This window comes from Nomascus leucogenys, chromosome 13 (genome assembly GCF_006542625.1).
Source record: "Nomascus leucogenys isolate Asia chromosome 13, Asia_NLE_v1, whole genome shotgun sequence".
Taxonomy (NCBI): Eukaryota; Metazoa; Chordata; class Mammalia; order Primates; family Hylobatidae; genus Nomascus; species Nomascus leucogenys.
In genome coordinates, this window is record NC_044393.1 from 60,747,450 (window position 1) to 60,764,737 (window position 17,288).

The following is a 17,288-nucleotide window of genomic DNA, read 5'->3' on the forward strand; positions in this document are numbered from 1 at the left end:
TCAAGTCCTAGCTGCTGTTAGGAAAATGTAGTCTCAAGGGAAAGATGGAGTCTAGGGCGTGACTTATAAACCTGTACTTAGAACTCACAAAGCTTTAAGGTGGGGCCTCAGACTCTTTTCAAACAAATGAGAGTCTTCTAAGGATCTTAAAAGTGCTGTGCAGACACTCTCCATTAAACACTAAATATAGCCTTTTTTTCTTTTTCTTTTTTTGAGATGGAGCCTTGCTCTGTCACCAGGCTGGAGTGCAATGGCGCAATCTCGGTTCACTACAACCTCCGCCTCCCTGGTTCAAGTGATTTTCCTTCCTCAGCCTCCCAAGTAGTTGGGACTACAGGCACCAGCCACCACATCTGGCTAATTTTTGTATTTTTAGTAAAGATGGGGTTTCACCATGTTGGCCAGGATGGTCTCAATCTCCTGACCTCATGATCCACCCGCCTCAGCCTCCCAAAGTGCTGGGATTACAGGCATGAGCCACTGCGGCCAGCCCTAAACATAGGCTTTCTAAGAGAGACAGATGAACGAACAAATGTAAGAACCTTAAGGGCATTGTTTCATAGCAGCCTCCGAAGAGGCCCAAGGGAGAGAAAGACTTCCTAGGAGAGATTTCTAGGTGTGTCTAATAAAAAGTTCATAAATAGACCAGGCATGGTGGCTCACATCTATAATCCCAACACTTTAGGAGGCTGAGGCGGTTGGATCACCTGAGGTCAGAAGATTGAGACCAGCCTGACCAATATGGCAAAACTCAGTCTCTACTAAAAATACAAAAATCAGCCTGGCATGGTAGTGGGCACCTGTAGTCCTGGCTACTTGGGAGGCTGAGACAGGAGAATCACTTGAACCAGGGAGGCGAAGGTTGCAGTGACCTGAGACTGCATCACTGCACTCCAGCCTGAGTGACAGAGCAAGACTCTGTCTCAAAAAAAAAAAAAAAAAAGTTTATAAATAGATACAAAAGAAACTTGGTAATTTTTTAAAAATTATATCAGTTTTGGCAAGGCATGGTAGCTCACGCCTGTAATCCCAGTACTTTGGGAGGCTGAGGTGGGCGGATCACCTGAGGCCAGGAATTTGAGACCAGACTGGCCAACTTGGTGAAACCCCGTCTCTACTAAATATACAAAAGTTATCTGGGCATGGTGGTGCATGCCTGTACTCCCAACTACTTGGGAGGCTGAGGCAGAAGAATCGTATGAACCCAGGAGGCAGAGGTTGCAGTGAGCCAAGATCATGTCACTGCATTTGAGCCGGGGCAACACAGTGAGACTCTGTCTCAAACAAAAAATTAGTTTTGAATAAAAGGGACAGAAATAGTATAAAATGAAAGGAGGTCTTTCATTTTATTCTGAAATTCTGAAATTCTAACTGCAGGAAGCAAACTGAGAATATGTATCAGATGCAAAAGCAATTCGAATAATATATTAATAGCTATATGTTGATGTAAGAGCTAAGGACATTTTTGTTTTGTGTTCCTTAAGGTGGGAAATATTTGAGTTTATTTAGATGCTGATTGGAACAGGCTAGTAGATGAGAAAGACAGAAGATTCTGGAAAAAATGGGGATTGATGACATAGCAAGTCTCTAAGAAGAAAGGAATTGAGAGAACAGATTTTGAAAGGAGGAGAGAGACATTTTCCACTGAGACAGGGAAGAGGGTATGGTAACTTTAGGAGGATGGGGCTGAAGGTTGGCACCTATTTTCTTGTCAAATATAAAGCAAGATCATCAAGGACCAGCAACAAACTTAGAGTTCCAAGACATACTTTTCTTCCTTTATGGCAATGATAAATTCATTTGTTTTATACTTTCAGATTAAAATTATTTTTATTATCAATCTTAAACATGAGAAACTGTATAAATCATTCTGGTTTGATCCTGAAATTCTTCACCCATTATTTTCTCCAAGAGATTTGCCTCTGTCCTTTTTGTTTGTTTGAATTCCTATTCCCACTAGTGCTCATATTAAATACCGGGGACTGAAATCCAGGGAGATTAAACTGGTGATGGTCATCCACAGGTTCCTGGAAGGGTTGGACACTAGCCAGGAGTCTCCTTATTTTATTACTGTTTCTCACTAGTGGTGGTTTTGTTTTCCATTACATTTCTTAATGATATGTCCCTACTGGAGACTCAGAAAAGTGCACTTTGTCCTGTTGCAAATTTTCATCAATGAGATGAATATATTAAAAGTTATGAGGGCTAGATAATGTATCAGATGGCAAAAATTTATTTAAAATGTTCTCAATGTGCTATAGTAATAGTCTAAATGAACAAAAGGAATTTTGAAAGGGATGAAGATAAAGTTTTGCATTTAGTTTTCAAAATAGGCAATTGCAAGAAAAATATATGCCTGACATGATTAACGAAGAAATAGAAAGGGATTACTTGTAGTACTGGATACAAAAACTTACTATAAAACTATATTAAGCAAAACAGTACAATATTGGTATAGGCAAGGAGAGACAAATAGTTGAACACTCCAGAAAAAGCCCATCCATAGACAGAACAAACTCATCTGTATGTTTGCGCATATACAGCTGGGCAAGATCAACACAAAGCCTATTTTATAATAAAGTATTGAATAGCTAATGTAATTTATTGAATAACCTATTGAAAGTGAAAAACAGAATGGTTGTATGGGTACTTGAAGTATGATTTCTACTGAATGCGTATCACTTTTTCACCATCATAAAGTAGAAAAATTGTAAATCAAACCATTATTAGTTGGACAACTGGTGAGCTAGATTAAAAAATGGAAATGTATCCTTACCTCTTCCTATATAGAAAAATCAATTCCAAATAGATCAAATATTTTAATGTGAAAAACAAGTGAATTTTTTAAAAACACTAGAAAAGAATAATTCTGTAACAGATATGGAAAGACTGTAAAAAGTATATGCCATTGTGAACAAGACTGATAAATTTGACTACACTAAAATTAAAATTTATAATGATCAAAAGCATCCTAAAGAGATTGAAAAATAAAAGGTGCACACTGGAAGAAGAGATATGCAATTTATTAAAATGACAGATTAATATGCAGAATATACAAATAAATCAACTTATTAATTAAGACATTTCAACTCGATAGAAAAGGCATAAAGGTTTCACAGGGGAGATAGAACAGCCAATAAACAAATAAAATGATGTTCAGCCTCATTAGTAATCAAGGAAAAACAAATTAATATCACAGTGAGGTACCATTTTAATCCCCATTAAACTAGAAAAATCAATTAGCCCTACGATATTAAGTATAGCAAGAATGGGGAACCACAGACCACTTACTGCTGATGGGATTGCATACTGGTAAAATGACATTGGAAAACAAGTGTGCATTTTCCAGTAAAGATGAAATTCTGCATACTCTGACTCTTTAGGTACACACCTTAGAAAAACTCTTGGACATGTGCATAAGGAGGCATGTGCAAGAATCTTCATAACAAATTTTTTTTTGAGACAGGGTCTAGCTCTGTCCCGTAGGCTGGAATGCAGTGGTGTGAATATGGCTCACTGTAGCCTCAACCTCCTGGGCTCAAGCAATCCTCCTACTTCAACCTCCCATGTAGCTAGGATTACCAGTGTGCACCATGATGCCCAGCTAGTTTTATTTTTATTTTTGTAGAGGCAGGGTTTCACTTTGTTGCCCAGGCTGGTCTTGAACTCCTGGGCTTATGTGATTCTCCCACCTGGCCTCCCACAGTGCTGGGATTACAAATGTGAGCCACCGTGCCCACCCATAACAAACGTCTCAAAGACATGAAACCAGAAAAAACTTAAAAAATCCTCCATCAGGGAAATGGATAAATGAAGCAGTGAAAATTAACGAACTACAGCTACATGCAAGGTTATAAATGAATCCTTAAAACAACACAGAATTCTTTAAAAATCAGAAAACAAACAGCATGAGTCTATTGGAAGTTTAAAAACAGGAAAATATATAAAACATATTGTTAAGGATATGTATGTTATGTAATAAGCAAACACGAGGCAATGATGAACACAAAATTGAGAATAGTGGCTTCCTTCCCCAGTGTCCCTGGGAAGGATGTGGATGCAGTCAGGAAGCGGTTCACAGTTGGCTTCAGAGGTGTTAGAAGTGTTCTGTTTCTCAACAAGCTGGTTAATGAGGACTCTAGTGTGTACCTAGTTTATTTCATAAGAGCAAAAGTACGCAACATAGACTCTTTGGTATATGTATTTCACAACTTAAAAATAAGCAAATAAAAATATACTTTCATATGTAGGATTTACTTCACAATTTTAAAAATCAGTGCATTAAGTGGAATCATTCAGTATTTGTCCTTTTTTGACTGGCTTATTTCTTAGCATAATGCCCTCAAGTTTCATCTGTGTTGTAGCATATGACAGGATTTCCTTCTTTTTTAAAATAGCTGAATATTATTTTCTTACCTGTATATATACCACATGATTCCATTTCTATGATACATCTAAAGTAATCAAACTCCTAGAAATGGAAAGGAGAATGGTGGTCACCCGTTGCTGGGGGAGAGGGGGAAAGGAGGAGCTGCTGTTCAATGGGTCTAGAGTTTCAGTTGCATAAGATGAAAAAGTTCTAGAGATCTGCTGTAGAACTAATTGTGCTTCTGGTTAACAATACTGTACTGTACACTTAACATTTTGTCAAAAAAGTAGATCTCATGTGTTTTTAACACAATAAAATACATAAATCAGTAAATTCAGCACATTGAAAAAAAGAAGAGTGGTTAGGGCACCGTAAGTTGCATGTATGTCTGGGGTTCAGATCATTGTAAATACGTCTCCCTCTAAAGTGTGCTCAACTGTATAAGATACTCTGGATCCTCTCAGAGCACACTGGAGCCTCACTTTTGTTTCTGAGCACACTGCAGGGGAGAATGACTACTATGCCCTGTGTCGGGGTAGTAAGTGATCCTGAATCCGTGGCCTATAGGATATTTGAAGGAAGGTTTAGTCTGATACAAAGCAAACCAAGCTGTCTTCAAACATAGGAAAAGTTGTTCTTGGGAAGAGAAATAATTATGTTCTAAAGAGCTAGATTTTTCAGAGGGCTAATGTTGCAGGAAAAAAGCCTTTGGCTCCATCAAAGTATCCCAGGGCTCCTCTGGAAGAGAATACGATGTCTCATGCAGGGGTGAGCTGAATCACATAGTGGCAAGGTGACCATCTGCTAGGGAAGTCATAGGAAAGTCTCTTCCACTTCTGAAACTCACTGACTCAATGACAATGCTTATCAATTAAATTAACAAAGTGATCTAGGTCAAGCACTGAAGCTTCTGCAAGGACTCCACTTATTCTCTGCTCTTTGATGAATATTAGCTGTGACTCAAGACTTGGGAAGAATATTTAAACCTTCTTTACAGATCTGTGAGTGAGAATCAAAATGGTGCCCTGACACTTTGGCTTTCTGGCCTCTGCAGCGGGGGCCATGTAACCTCCTGCTTGGAGAACCAGGCTCTTATGTCTATGAATCATAGAAAACTACTTCAAACCAGAATAAGCAAAAACTATGGAATTTATCTTAAGATTTAACAGAGCTGTTTCACAAAATCCAAGGGCAGGAAGCACAGTCGAGCCACATGGAATCCAGACTGGGAAAGTGATCAGGCAGCTACTCTTGATTTCTCTCTACCTCATTGTGTCTCTCAGGATGTCTCAATCTCTGTGGCTACATGGTTTCTTTTAATACTCTTAATCAGCCCATTAGTTTCATTCTTCTCTCTGCAGATGAGATTTCTTGGCTCTTCCACAGGCAGTGCTGCCTCACAGGTCTATGTGCATGCTTAAAGCCATTTCCAAATTCCTGGTGGAGCGTCTTGATGCACTGAGCTTGGATCAAGTGTCCATGCCTGCTCTGTATGGCCAGTTAGCAGTGGCAGGAGGTAGAAGTGTGGTCTCAGGGTTTGTTTCTATAGGTAGAAGGTAGATCTCAGAGAAACAGAGCAGCTAATGAACTGAACTGATACTCTGAACATTTTCAGGCAAACCTCTAACTCACAGGGTATGAAGATCACATATTGTAAGGTACATAGAACATGGGACCTATAGACATCCAGTTAATGTTAGTTTCCTCTCCTTTATTTCTGAACCTCAGTTTTTTATGTAAATGAGAAAACAATATCATGACTCATTTAGTATGAAAATCATAAAGATGGTATATGTATTAGTCTGTTCTCCTGCTGCTGTGAAGAAATACATCAGACTGGGTATTTTGTAAAGGAAAGAGGTTTAATTGACTCACAGTTCAGCATGGCTGGGGAGGCCTCAGGAAATTGACAATCATGGTGGAAGGCGAAGGGGAAGCAAGGCAGCAGGAAGGAGAAGTGCAAGCAAGGGAAATGACAGACACTTATAAAACCGTTAGATCTCAGGAGAACTTGCTCACTAGAACGAGAACAGCATGGGAGAAACTGCCCCCATGATTCAGTTACCTCTCCTGGTCCCACCTGTGACACGTGGGGATTATGGGGATTACAATTGCAGGTGAGATTTGGGTGGGGACACAGAGCCAAACGAAATCAGTATATGTGAAAGGACTTTGCAAACTTAAAAGTAAAATAGAATCATAATTTACTTCCCTATACTTCGTTCTAGCAACTCCAGGCATCCACAGCTGGAGTTCCCTGGGGCAGATGGCTTGGATCTCTTACTACCATGTCTTTGGTCTCCTCCTGTTACATGCCTTACCTTTGTGGGTTTGTCTAGTTTCTATCACGTAGATGCACCGTCTGGCATGGTCATTGTCCAGATCCTAGTAAGAGCAAATTACTAATTTTCAAGTCTGAATCAGTCCAATTTATAAAGTTTTTTTGTTTGTTTTTGTTTTTGTTTTTTTTTGCCTGATTTTCTTTGCCCTTACCTACAGAGCAAAATCAATAGACAAAATGAAAGTTCATCTGCATGTATACCTATGGCCAAATAGGACTACTCTGGAAATTTTGGCTATTTCATTCACATCAGCTACCAACTGGCAAGCAATTGATCATACTTGTTTTGCTATTTCAACCACCTTAATGACTAAATTGGACCGACAACTTCTTATTTAGTCATTCTGTAGATAAACTGGGGTGGGGCTGGAAAGTGTTAATTCAGCTGTGTGTATTAGACATGCTCCCTACACAGCTCTTCAGATAGTATCACACTGATAACATATACTAATTCATATTATAAGATGCAGACCAAAGTGTCAGTTGCTAGGACTTCAACCCAATAAAAATACTGAATAAAATCAAGAACCATGAACATATCTGCATTGTATTTTTTACTATGCCTAGTCAATATGTACAACTTTAGTAATGTTTTTATACTGGCATTATTGGAAATGAGGTAATGTACATAAATGGATTTCCCTGATAATTTCGCCTTCCTCCTTCAGTGGCATGAAAAAAATTAACTACTTTTGAATGGCAGTTTCAAAAACGTATCATATAAATCCAAAGCAGTATAAAAACCTAATCTAAATACAGCACACCCTTGGTATTTGTAAAGACTTTTCCTGAGGTCTTTGCCTTCCCTCAAGATGGAAGCTGCAGGAATGTTTCTACAGAGGCCTGACTTTCTCATGGGTTATATTTATCACAAATTTTAACTTTCACTAATGTGTGTCCTCATATAATGGAGATAGCAAAGAAGTACAACTCGTAGCATGGGATGAGTCATGTCATATGTGATTCTGAATGCAGTAGTGTGGAGGTGGAGGTGAAGTGAAGAGCATAGGCCCTGGAGCCAGTTGCTGGGATCAGATCCTGACTTTTTAACAGCTTAGTGACGTTGGGCAAGTTCCCTGACTTTTTCTTGCCTCTCTCTCATTTATAAAACAGGGATAATAACAAAACTTACCTCAAGGCATTACTGAGAGGACTGTGTTTTGTTTTGTGGTTTTGTTTTTTTTTTAGACAAGATCCTCAGTCTGTCGCCCAGGCTGGAGTGCAGTGGCACAATCTCAGCCCACTGAAACCTCCACTTCCCAGATTCTAGCGATGCTTGTGCCTCAGCCTCCCCAGTAGCTGGGATTATAGGCATGCGCCACCACACCCAGCTAATTTTTGCATTTTCAGTAGAGGCAGGATTTCACCATGTTGGCCAGGCTGGTCTTGAACTCCTGACCTCAAGTGATCCACCCACCTTGGCCTCTCAAAGTGCTGGGATTACAGGCATGAACCACCACACCTGGCCGACTTAGTAAGTTTTATCACATTACTTGGCACAGAGTGATTGCTAAATCAATGTTAGATTTAAATTAATAACAATTATAGAGAACAAAATATTGGACTTGAGATACACTTTCTGCCTAGGGATGGGTGGCAGGCTCCATATGCTAGCAAGGTGACTTGAAGTTCATAGAATTCAAATTTGTGTCTTAGCTAACTTTCAATTTTTATAACAAACTTTTAGGGACATGATCAATAAGTCAAAATTATTTTCAAACCCAGTAATGTCAGAACTTTATTGTAATCACAATATTTCTCTATCAAACATCTCACTTGTAAAAAAAAAAAAAAAAAAAAAAAAGGAATAAAAAGGCCAAAGATTTAATATGCAGTTCCCAAGATATAACATCGATTTGTGGTCAAATAATATAGGCTAAGCCGCTTAAACATTTTAAATTTGCTCCCACATAGTGACAAATTTTTTTTTTGTAAATGAACGGAAAAGAATTGTTTAACACGTTTCATCTTTGAAGTCCTTTTTGGAAAGTATTAGGTAAACTTTGATATTTTTACCTAAAATCATCCATCACTTCTCAGTAAATCCTTTACCGGAAATATGAAAACCGTCCCAATGGAGTTAAAATGGGCCCAGAGGCTGAGAAATTTGCTGTATGAGAAAATATAATCTAGGGAGCTCTAAGGTCTGAGTTGGTATGATTTTATATAACAAAGCCAATTACAGGCATAACTGCTTTCTACTTACTGAGACCTAATTTAAACTAACATCATTTCAAATAATATTCCTTTAGAACTAAATCCTTTGCTTCTTAGGTAAGTAAAACTCTTTTGACTTCAAAGGGAGTTTTGCCTACCTTTAGAAAGCAGCTTATGTTTCTAGTCACGTTACCCTTACGTGATCCCCTTTTTCTCTATACTTTTGAGTTCCTTGATGTCTGAAAATTCTGATGGATATTAGTGGTGCAACTTCCATGCTAGTTTGCATTAATGTCTCTCCCCTTTGCTTCAACTGCTTAAGTAGCTTTTAAGAAAAATTATGTTGGCATGCTCCCGAGAAATTGCACATTGTGATAGATACAATTATCTTAAAAATATATCAATATGTATTTAAAATACTGGGGAGTGTGTTTTATAAGAAAGTATATGGTCCATAGCACTGGCATGATGAACAGATGCATATATTGTTTTTGCTCTGCTGCACTAGGAAAGCACTTTTTAATTGCACGTATGGGTCATGTAAAAAAGTAGAGAAGCTATACCAAAGAACTTCAGCAATTATTTAATATTTTTAAAAATTGATGATATACAGCTCATTAGCTCTTTCAGTTCCTTTCCAATGAAAATGCTTAACCAGTCTTCCTTACCTTTCTGAAGCATGAGCAGAAATCAGGTTTTCTCTCTTGGCAAGTCAAGGCTAATTTCACTCAATAGATTCATGCAAATTGATATTTCAGATGAAGATGTCTCAAGGAAAGGTCAAGAGAAGGTCCCAAATGGGATTTGGTTTCAAAGGGCAAATAAGAACTCCAGACTCATATGTTTTCATCAATATCTTGCTGTACCCACAATACACATGTCATAATCAAATTCAGCCTGAACAGAGAAGCCTAACCATAATGGTGGTGCCTGGCTCTAGAGTTGAGATATATTCATATAACATGCTCTGTTCCCCTTTTTGCCGTCAATCATTATTGCATTTTACTTTGGGGAAGTAATGAATGCCAAGTTCAGTTGTTGGAGTTGTGTTCTTAATTAATTGAGATTATGTGATTGTAACTAAGATTTTGGCAGCAGTGGCTAGCAGAGACTTATTAATGATGATCAATTATGACCAGGTGGACTTTTTGACAGCTGATTTTTACCTGACAATATATGTAAAGGTTTTAATTAGATAAGTAGAGCTAACAAGCTGACCTCACCATCTGCTGTTACTTCTCTTCCTGGGTAGATCATTCCATTCGTTGCATAGGAACGAATCCTCTTCATTGCAGCCCCCTTTCATTTGCTCAGCACGGAACTTACAGTTCATCTGTCAGTATGGCCAGTGGTTGAGTACCTATTTATAGTCCATGATAGCACCATGACCAAAAGACAATTTTCCAAAACCAGTTGCTGAAGATCTAAACAATCCCATTCTTGCTCCAAACCAAAGAAAGAAAATTAGGCCCCTTTCTCTTTTGTCCAGTCAATAGTGGCTTCACATCAGGGAAGTCTAGAGCCTGAAATGCTCGCTTTGCTGTCATGATTGTTGGCAGCTATAGTGACATGGCGTGATAATGCCAGTGACCCAGGTAAACACAAGCAGAGCAGTGGAGCTGCTGTGCCTTGCTCAGGTCCCCTTCAGGACTGAACTATTGGTTGCTGGCAGTGTGGGCACAAATAACTCACAGATGTGTCCTCACTCCCACCCATACCCCCATTATTTATCCTTAGCCCAGGGAGCTACCTCACTCTGGGCTACATCACCCTAGCTGCACCCTGAGCCCCAGCAATTGCCATCTAATGATTGGTCAATGCAGGGGTAGAAAGGCCTGACCCCTTGTCTCAAACTGAGACAATTATGAGAGGCCAGCTGTGCTCCAAGCTGGCTGCGGGATCACTGAGGCTTCTGTGGTAAGGACATCTCAATTTGCCTTTTCTCTCTACCTACTCTTTTTTCCCCTCACCCCTCACAATGCTGTTTGTGAGTTCCCCGAGAACCATCCTGCAAGCAAATCTCTTTCTCAGAGTCTGTTTCCTGGACACCCGAGCTACAACATACAGTCATGACACAGAGCTTGCTTGCAAACAAAGATTGTACTGATTTTTGTGCCTTAAGACTGATTTCACACTTCTATGTGTCTTTTCTATGAGTAAGAGAGAGACTGTGGCTTTATCCGGCACTTCATTATGGATACAGTATAGGAAAGGCTACATTCATTGGAAGTACTCAAACATACTTTTTCAGTGTGTATTGTCATATCAGACATACCTAAAACACTCATGTATTCAGTCAAGAGCCTCAGGGCATGAACTGACTTTGAATTGACTTAGCAACACTTGCTGTCCATATCTTCTCTAGTTAGATGGAGCATTCTTCTATTTCCTTCCCCTACAGTGGTCATCTGCTGTAACTCCTAGCTATTCTCAGAAGCTATAGGTTTATCCCCCAAATTACTTTGTGTACCATAAGAGTTTGGTTTTGGGCAAGCTAAAATTGAGATGCTTATAAGACATTCAACTAGGCTGGGCGCAGTGGCTCACGCCTGTAATCCCAGCACTTTGGGAGGCTGAGGAGGGTGGATCATCTGAAGTCAGGAGTTTGAGACCAGCCTGGCCAACATAGTGAAACCCCATCTCTACTAAAAATACAAAAATTAGCCGGGTGTGGTGGCCGGCACTTGTAATCCCAGCTACTCAGGAGGCTGAGGCAGGAGAATGGCGTGAACCCAGGAGGTGGAGTTTGCGGTGAGCTGAGATAGCACCACTGCACTCCAGCCTGGGGGACAGAGAGAGACTCCATCTAAAAAAAAAAAAAAAATTCAACTAGAGATATCAATTGGGCTGCTTGATAATGAAATTTTGAACTCAGAAGAAATAGTGTTAGCATAAAATGGCTATAAGAAACCACGAGAGTAGGATGAGATCATCTAGGGAGAGAGAAAAGAGGGCTTAGGGTAAGCTTGAATAAACCAAACTTAGGGGCCTGGGAGAAGATATAGAACCTACAAAGGAGACTGAGAAGGAGCAGCCAGAGAGAGAACTAGGACAGTATGGTATCCTGGGAGCCAGGGTGCTTCAAGAAGGATGGGGTTGTCAACTGTGTGATTTTTCCTTTTCAATGATGGCTTTATTGAGATCTAACTCATATACCACAAAGTTTACCCTTTTAAAGTGTAGAATTCAAAGACTTGTGCATCCAATTTCAGGACATTTGCATTCCTCCTTTGTCGAGATAGAAACCCTGTACTCATTAGCAGTCATTTCCCCATTCTCCCTCTCCCCAGCCCCTGGCATTCTCTAATCTACTTTCCATCTCTATGGATTTGTCTCTTCTGGATATCCTATATAAATGAAGTCATACAATATGTAGTCCTGTGTGGCTGGCTTCTTTCATTTACATTTTCAAGATTTACCATATTGTAGCATTACCAGTACTTCATTTCTCTTTTATTGCCAAATAATATTCTGTTACATAGATATACCACATTTTGCTTATTCAGCAGTCAGTGAACATTTGGGTTGTTTCTACTTTGGGCTGTTATAAATGATGCTGCTATGACCGCTCATGTATATGTTTTTGTGTGATGTGTTTTTCAGCTCCCTGTACAATCTAGACTCAAGTCCCTAGCCAGAGATATGATTTGCAAATATTTTTCTGTCATTCTGTGGCTTGTCTTTTTACTTTCTTAGTGGTGCACTTTGAAGAACAAAAGTTCTTAATTTTGGTGATAGGCAACTTACCTATTTTTAATTTTGTTGCTGTGCTTCTGGTGTCATGGTCAACTTTGCTTTGAATTCTGCAAGACTGGGTAAAGTGAAGACAGAGAAACAAAGACAAATTTGGTGATGGAAGTAACTTATGATCTGGAATAAGATTTATAAAGTTTTGGAGTTGAAATCCTAATGCAGTGAATCATGAGGGCCTAAGGAGAACACATAAATCAACTCTTGGACCTGAGGTACATGGAGTCTAAGAGAAAATACAGCCTCCATTGGAATGGGCTGCAACTTGCATGGGAAGCGTTCATAGGGGATGTGAAATTTTAGGTAAGACGAATATTCAGAAAAGAGGTTAAAGACAGAATAGTTTAGTGATCAGTATTTGGGAGTCAGAGAAGGTACAGGGAAGGGTTGGGGAGCTGGTGTATGATAGATTGGGTCACTTCGAGGGAGGGGAATACGTTCTTTTTTTTTTAATACTTTAAATTCTGGGATACATGCGCAGAATGTGCAGGTTTGTTACATAGGTATACATGTGCCACGGTGGTTTGCTGCACCCATCAATCTGTCATCTACATTAGTTATTTCTCCTAATGCTATTACTCCCCTTGCCCCCCACCCCCCAACAGGCTCCAGTGTGTGATGTTCCCCTCCCTGTGTCTATGTGTTCTCATTGTTCAACTCCCACTTATGAATGAGAACATGCAGTGTTTGGTTTTCTGTTCCTGTGATACTTTGCTGAGAATGATGGTTTCCAGCTTCGTACATGTCCCAGCAAAGGACATGAACTCATTCTTTCTTATGGCTGCATAACATTCCATGGTGTATATGTGCCACATTTTCTTTATGCAGCCTATCATTGATGGGGATTTGGGTTCGTTCCAAGCCTTTGCTATTGTAAATAGTGCTGCAATAAACATATGTGTGCATGTGTCTTTATAGTAGAATGATTTATAATCCTTTGGGTATATACCTAGTAATGGGATTGCTGGGTCAAATGGTATTTCTAATTCTAGATCCTTGAGGAATTGCCACAGTGTCTTCCACAATGGTCGAACTAATTTACACTCCCACCAACAGTGTAAAAGCATTCCTATTTCTCTACATCCTCTGTAGCATCTGTTGTTTCCTTACTTTTTAATGATTGCTCTTCTAAATGGCATGAGATGGTATCTCATTGTGGTTTTTATTTGCATTTCTCTAATGGCCAGTGATGATCTTTTTTCCATATGTTTTTTGGCCACATAAATGTATTTTGGGTAGTGTCTGTTCATATCCTTTGCCCACTTTTTGATGGGGTTGTTGTTTTCTTGTAAATTTGTTTAAGTTCCTTACAGATTCTGGATATTAGCCCTTTGTCAGATGGATAAATTGCAAAAATTTTCCCCCATTCTGTAGGTTGCCTGTTCACTCTGATGATAGTTTCTTTTGCTGTGCAGAAGCTCTTTAGTTTAATTAGATCCCATTTGTCAATTTTGGCTTTTGTTGCCATTGCTTTTGGTGTTTTAGTCATGAAGTCTTTGCCCATGGACATGCCCATGTCCTGAATGGTATTGCCTAGGTTTTCTTCTAGGGTTTCTATGGTTTTAGGTCTTACGTTTAAGTCTTTAGTCCATCTTTGGTTAATTTTTGTATAAGGTGTAAAGAAGGGGTCCAGTTTCAGTTTTCTGCATATGGCTAGCCAGTTTTCCCAACCTCATCCATTAAATAAGGAATCCTTTCCCCATTGCTTGTTTTTCTCAGGTTTGTCAAAGACCAGATGGTTGTAGATGTGTTATTTCTGAGGCCTCTGTTCTGTTCCATTGGTCTATATATCTGTTTTGGTACCAGTACCATGCTGTTTTGGTTACTGTAGCCTTGTAGTATAGTTTGAAGTCAGGCAGTGTGATGCCTCCAGCTTTGTTCTTTTTGCTTGGGATTATCTTGGCTACATGGGCTCTTTTTTGGTTCCATATAAAATTTGAAGTAGTTTTTTCTAATTCTGTGAAGAAAGTTAATGGTAGCTTGATGGGAATAGCATTGAATCTATAAATTACTTTGAGCAGTATGGCCGTTTTCACGATGTTGATTCTTCCTATCCATGAGCATGGAATATTTTTCCATTTGCTTTTGTCCTTTCTTATTTCTGTGAGCAGTGTTTTGTAATTCTCCTTGAAGAGGTCCTTCACATCCCTTGTGAGTTGTATTCCTAGGTATTTTACTCTCTTTGAAGCAATTGTAAATGGGAGTTCATTCATGATTTGGCTCTCTGTTTGTCTGTTATTGGTGTATAGGAATGCTTGTGATTTTTGCACATTGATTTTGTATCCTGAGACTTTGCTGAAGTTGCTTATCAGGTTGAGTTTTTGGGCTGAGATGATGTTTTCTAAATATGCAATCATGTCATCTGCAGAGACAATTTGACTTCCTCTCTTCCTATCTGAATACGCTTTATTTCTTTCTCTTGCCTGATTGCCGTGGCCGGAACTTCCAATGCTATATTGATTAGGAGTGGTGAGAGAGGGCATCCTTGTCTTGTGCCAGCTTTCAAAGGGAATGCTTCCAGCTTTTGGCCATTCAGTATAATATTGGCTGTGGGTTTGTCATAAATAGCTCTTATTATTTTGAGATACATTCCATCAATAACTAGTTTATTGAGTGTTTTCAGCAAGAAGGGTGTTGAATTTTATCAAAGGCCTTTTCTGCGTCTATTGAGATAATCATGTGGTTTTTTTCATTGGTTCTGTTTATGTGATGCATTACGTTTCTTGATTTACATATGTTGAACCAGCCTTGCATCCCAGGGATGAAACTGACTAGATAATGGTAGATAAGCTTTTTGATGTGCTGCTTGATTTGGTTTGCCAGTATTTTATTGAGGATTTTTGCATCGATGTTCTTTAGGGATAATGGCCTGAAATTTTCTTTTTTTTATTGTGTCTCTGCCAGGTTTTGGTATTAGGATGATGTTGGCTTCAAAAATGAGTTAGGGAGGAGTTCTTTTTCTATTGTTTGGAGTAGTTTCAGAAGGAATGGTACCAGCTCCTCTTTGAACCTCTGGTAGAATTCAGCTGGGAGTCTGTCTGGTCCTGGGCTTTTTCAGGTTCGTAAGCTATTGCTGCCTCAATTTCAGAACATGTTATTGGTCTATTCAGGGATTCGACTTCTTCCTGGTTTCATCTTAGGAGGGTGTATGTGTCCAAGAATTTATTCATTTCTTCTAGATTTTCTAGATTGCATAGAGGTGTTTATAGTATTCTCTGGTAGTTTGTATTTCTGTGGGATCAGTGGTGGTATCTCCTTTATCATTTTTTTATTGCGTCTATTTGATTATTCTCTCTTCATTAGTCTGGCTAGTGGTCTATTTTGTTAATCTTTTCAGAAAACCAACTCCTGGATTCGTTAATTTTTTTTTTTTTTTCCGAGACAGAGTCTCGGTCTGTCGCCCAGGCAGGAATGCAGTGGTGCGGTCTCGGCTCACTGCAAGCTCCGCCTCCCAGGTTCACGCCATTCTCCTGCCTCAGACTCCCATTAGCTGGGACTACAGGCAACTGCCACCACGCCTGGCTAATTTTTTATATTTTTTGGTAGAGATGGGGTTTCACTGTGTTAGCCAGAATGGTCTTGATCTCCTGACCTCGTGATCTGCTTGCCTTGGCCTCCCAAAGTGCTGGGATTACAGGCGTGAGCCACTGTGCCTGGCCCTGGATTCATTAATTTTTTGAAGGGTTTTTTGTGTGTCTATCTCCTTCAGTTCTGCTCTGATCTTAGTGATTTCTGGTCTTCTGCTAGCTTTTGAATTTGTTTGCTCTTGCTTCTCTAGTTCTTTTAATTAGGGTGTTGATTTTAGATCTTTCCCACTTTCTCCTGTGGGCATTTAGTGCTATAAATTTCCCTCTACACACTGCTTTAAATGTGTCCCAGAGATTCTGGTATGTTGTGTCTTTGTTCTCATTGGTTTCCAAAGGACATCTTTATTTCTGCCTTCATTTCATTATTTACCCAGTACTCACTCAGGAGCAGGTTATCCAGTTTCCATGTAGTTGTGCGGTTTTGAGTGAGTTTCTTAATTCTGTGTTCTACTTTGATTGCACTGTGGTCTGGGAGACTGTTATGATTTCCATTCCTTTGCACTTGCTGATGAGTGTTTTATTTCCAATTATGTGGTCAATTTTAGAATAAGTGCGATGTGGTGCTGAGAAGAATATATTGATTTGGGGTGGAGAGTTCTGTAGATATCCATTAGGTCCACTTGGTCCAGAGCTGAGTTCAAGTCCTGAATATCCTTGTTAATTTTGTCTTGTTGATCTGTCTGATACCGACAGTGGGGTGTTAGTCTCCCACTATTATTGTGTGGGAGTCTAAGTCTCTTTGTAGGTCTCTAAGAACTTGCTTTATTGAATCTGAGTGTTCCTGTATTTGGTGCATATATATTTAGGATAGTTAGTTCTTCTTGTTGCATTGATCCCTTTACCATTATGTAATGCCCTTCTTTGTCTTTTTTGATCTTTGTTGGTTTAAAGTCTGTTTTATGAGAGACTAGGATTGCAACCCCTGCTTTTTTTTTTTCATTTAAATTTGCTTTGTAAATATTCCTCCATCCGTTTATTTTGAGCCTACATGTGTCTTTGCACATGAGATGGGTCTCCTGAATACAGCACACCAATGGGTCTTGACATTTTATCCAGTTTGCCAGTCTGTGTCTTCTAATTGGGG